A 4,746-nucleotide genomic window follows, 5' to 3' on the forward strand; every position below is an offset into this window, starting at 1 on the left:
GGGAGGAACATATCAGAAAGAATTTTAGAGAAAGACTACAAGGAACACACCTATCATTAAATAAGTTGGATTTGTTACTCCTTTCCATGCCCAGGGGAACCAAGTGATGTCTCGGTATTAGGGTATTAGTAGAAATCTATTATGGAATTTGAACTTTGGTTGGGACATCTGAGCAAGCATCTGATTCAAAGGGGGTTTGCTCTAATTGGATTCTGTCAGAAAGCAGAGGCTTAGAGGCATATATTCTAGCCATTTAATTCGTCGTATTACCCAAGAGAAATCAGTGTATGTCCTTATAAAGACTTGTACATGAGTGTTCACAGCAGCTTTATTTATTATACGTACCTACAAACTGGAAACAACCAAGATTTACATTAGCAAGTACTGTAAAGAATTAAATAAACTGGGATATATCTGTTTACTCAAATAATGTTTATTCTTCAGTAAGAATTTAGGCACATAGGGTGGGTGCGATGGCTCACGCCTATAATCCCAGCACTTGTGAGGTTGAGGTGGGGGATTCCCTTAGCTCACAGGGTCAAGACCAACCTGAGCAAGAGTGAGACCTCTAAAAAATAGCTGGGTGTGGTTGTGGGCGCCTGTAGTCCCAGTTTCTTGGGAGGCTGAGCCCAAGAGTTCAAGGTTGCTGTGAGCTAAGACACCAGTATTCTACCAACGGGGACCAAGTGAGACTCTGTCTCAAAAAAAAAAAAAAAAAGGAATTTACACACATAGCAACAAGGATGAATCTCAAAACAAATGCTGAGTGAAAGAGGATGGGCACATGTAAATACATCTGTAAGACCCATTCCTACAAAATCCTGGAAAGTACGAATTCATCTTCAGTGTCAGAAAGCAGATCAGTGGGTGCCAGGAGAAGAGTGAGAGAGACAGTCAGGAGGATGAGATTAGAAAGTAGCACAAAGACGCGTTTAGGTAACAGATGCTCATTATCTTCATTGTTGTGATTGTTTCACACAGGTGCACCTATGCCAAGATTTAAATTGTGCAGCTGTAAAAATGTGAAATTTATTGCATGTTAATTATGCCTGAAGAAAGCTTTTTTATTTTTTTATTGAGACTGAGTCTCACTTTGTCACACTCGGTGGAGCTGTGGCATCACAGCTCACAGCAACCTCAAACTCTTGGGCTTAGGCGATTCTCTTGCCTCAGCCTCCCAAGTAGCTGGAACTACAGGAGCCTGCCACAACACCCGGCTATTTTTTTTGTTTGTTCGTTTGTTGAGCGGGCTCCGGCCAGGTTCTTAGCCACCAGCCCAGGTGCATGTGACTGGCACTCAAACCACTGAGCAGCAGGTGGCCAGTCAATTAGAAGAAAGCTTTTTTAAATGAAGGAAAGAAGACAGTTGGCTTTTCTAACTCATGCACAATCACTTGAATTAGGAAAAATAGACTTGACCAAGACCCTGATTCTCCCCGTGTGTTAGTAGTCATACCTCAGTTAGCATATGCATATGCTTAGAATGTGTTGATATTAGTTTTGATTAAAAAATCATAATTTTAGGGCGGCGCCTGTGGCTCAGTCGGTAAGGCGCCGGCCCCATATACCGAGTGTGGCGGGTTCAAACCCCGGCCCCGGGTGAACTGCAACCAAAAAAAAAAAAAAAAAATAGCCAGGCGTTGTGGCAGGCACTTGTAGTCCCAGCTACTCGGGAGGCTGAGGCAAGAGAATCGCTTAGGCCCAGGAGTTGGAGGTTGCTGTGAGCTGTGTGATGCCACGGCACTCTACCGAGGGCCATAAAGTGAGACTCTGTCTCCACACACACAAAAAAAATCATAATTTTATGCATTTGTGGGGTACAATGTGATGTTTTTATGTACGTAGTATGTATGCAATGTGAAATCAATGTGAAATGATTAAATCACTCATACACATCACATTGCTTTGACATCATTTTTTTATGGTGAGACATTTGAAATTTACACTTATTTAAAAATATGTAATAGATTATTTGCTGTAGTCACCCTGCAGTGCAATAGATCTCAAAATCTATTCCTCCTGTCTATCTGAAACTTTGTACCCTTTGATCAACAGCGCACCGTTCCCTCTCACCCCTCCCCCACTCCTACCCCTAGCTGCTGGTAACCATCCTTCCACTCTCTACTTTTAGCATATTTTAATGGAATTATTTTGAGATAAGTAATCTGAGAGGTTAATTGGAAGTTGAGGCTTATATTTGAGCCTTTCCACCTCTATTTGTGTGATAGGCAGAACGTTTTCTCCCTTGCGTATATAAGTAATATGACTACTATGTTTAAAGACTAAATTACAGTCTTGGGTTCCTGGAACTCATACAAGAAAATGCAGAAAAACTCTCTCCCTAGACCAGTCATTGATTTTCTTTTGGTTTCTCTACCCAGGAATCTTGACTCCTATTCAATAAAAATATCCAGAAAATTCTTGTCTTCCCTACGTACAATAGCCATTTTATCTATCGCATTGTCTCTCAGCATGGTGTTTAGGCCTACACAGATTGGCTGAGAAGACTGTTTAGCTTTGCTCAAAAAGTAAATGTTATTCCTTTTTTCTTTACTTTTTCCTTTTTCTCTTTCTTTCTTTCTTTCTTTTTTTTTGAGACTGAGTCTCATTATATCACACTTGGTAGAGTGCAGTGGGGTGACAGCTCTCTTGGGCTTTAGCCATTCTCTTGCCTCAGCCTCCCAAGTAGCTGGGACTACAGGCACCCCCACAATGCCCAGCTATTTTTCTGTTGCAGTTGTCATTGTTGCTTAGAAGGGCTGGGCTGGGTTCGAACCTCCCAGTCTCGGTGTATGTGGCCGGTGCCATAACCACTGTGCTATGAGCGCTGAGCCCCTTTTTCCTTTTTTAAAAAATTATTATTATTATTATTATTTTTAAGCAACAAAACTTTTAATAAAGACATAAGCACCACAGCAACATGGATAAATCTTTTTTTTGTGTGTGTGTGTGTTTTTTTTTGGCTGGGGCTGAACCCACCACCTCTGGCATGTGGGACTGGCGCCCTACTCCTTGAGCCACAGGCTCCACCCAACATGGATAAATCTTAAACCCACAGTACTAAGTGGAGCCAACCACCCAAGCATCCAATCATCCAACCAATTAATCAAAGTGTCTCTAGATAGCTAAATAGAACTTACATGAGTTAACACATGCATAACACTATCTACATTAGAAGAATAATTGCAGATTCAAGAATGCACATCAAAAACATTGGAATGGTGGTCTATAAAAAAAATTATTTTTTCTTTTGGGGGCAGGACACAATCGTAAGAGGGACTTTACCTAACAAATGCAATCAGTGTAACCTGGTTTCTTGTACCCTCAATGAATCCCCAACAATAAAAAAAAAAATTATTTTTTGTCAACCTCTAAAGGAAAAGTAACCTCCCACTGACATATTCCCTCTGCCTTCAGTCTCACTCAGACCCAAAGTGTCTACACTTAATAGGTGAACTGCTGCAGATAATAAATATTGTTGCTGTAGACCAGTAGTTCTCAACCTTCCTAATGACACGACCCTTTACTATAGTTCCTCATGTTGTGGTGACACCCGACCATAAAATTGTTTTTGTTGTTACTTCATAACTATAATTTTGCTACTGTTATGAATCGTAATGTAAATATATGATATGCAGGATGGTCTTAGGCGACCCCTGTGAAAGGGTCGTTCAATCCCCAAAGGGGTTGTGACCCACAGGTTGAGAACCACTGCTATAGATTTTATTCTTAATAAGGATCTGAGGAAATTGACTTTTAAGGTTAAATAGGTCAATTTTACATTGGTAGAAATGTCTATCAATGTCCTCTAGTATTCAGTATTTTCAGGCTCATGTTTTAGGGTTTTTACCTGTGTCTCAATTTTAATATTCATTTGTGGTTCCCAAGAGGAGAATACACACAGACAATGATACTCAGAGTTTTTAACTTACTGTCTGTTATTACAGACATTACATTTTTAGCTTAATGCCTGTAATCACTCAGAATTAGAATCACCTGGGAGCTTTAAAACCACCAATGATTGAAGCCCAGTTCTAGAGATTCTGATTTAATTGGTTTGATCCTGGTGATTATGCCTAGGGCTTCAAACCACTCATCTATAACCTTGTTACAAAGTTCAGCACTATCAGTACCATTTGGGAACAGTCTCTAGCCTCACTTTAGATTTACTCAGTAAGTAATCTACAAGTTGATAAGATACACAAGTTACTTAAATGCACCTTGATTTAGAAAAGCACTGGTGTCTAGATAAAATACAAACTTCAGTGGGAATCGAGTTCTTTTTTTTTTTTTTTTGTAGAGACAGAGTTTCACTTTATGGCCCTGGGTAGAGTGCCATGGCATCACACGGCTCACAGCAACCTCCAACTCCTGGGCTTAAGCAATTCTCTTGCCTCAGCCTCCCAAGCAGCTGGGACTATGGGAATCGAGTTTTTAAAGGAAGTTGGTTTCTTTCTTTTCTTTTTTATTTTTTTGAGACAGTTTCACTCTGTCACCATGGGTAGAATGTTGTGGCATCATAGCTACAGCCATCTCAAACCCCAGGGTTCAAGCGATCCCCTTGCCTCTGCCTCCCAAGTAGATAGTAGTACAGGTGCCTACACAACACTCAGCTAATTTTTCTATTTTTAGTAAATAGGGGATCTCATTTTTGCCCAGGCTGGTTTAGAACTTCAGACCTCAGGCAATCCACTGGCCTCAGCCTCCCAGAGTGCTAAGATTACAGGCGTGAACCACCATGCTGGC

At 40.7% G+C, this 4,746-nt stretch overlaps 1 non-coding gene across 1 annotated transcript; it reads right to left on the reverse strand.

The window, feature by feature from the left end:
- Positions 1-3,419: 3,419 nt before the first annotated feature.
- LOC128566199 (small nucleolar RNA SNORD56) lies at positions 3,420-3,487 on the reverse strand. The gene has a single exon (XR_008374487.1). It is a non-coding gene; the product is annotated as a small nucleolar RNA SNORD56 (small nucleolar RNA).
- Between the last annotated feature and the right edge of the window lie 1,259 nt (positions 3,488-4,746).

The sequence above is a fragment of the Nycticebus coucang genome, chromosome 14, assembly GCF_027406575.1.
Source record: "Nycticebus coucang isolate mNycCou1 chromosome 14, mNycCou1.pri, whole genome shotgun sequence".
Taxonomy (NCBI): Eukaryota; Metazoa; Chordata; class Mammalia; order Primates; family Lorisidae; genus Nycticebus; species Nycticebus coucang.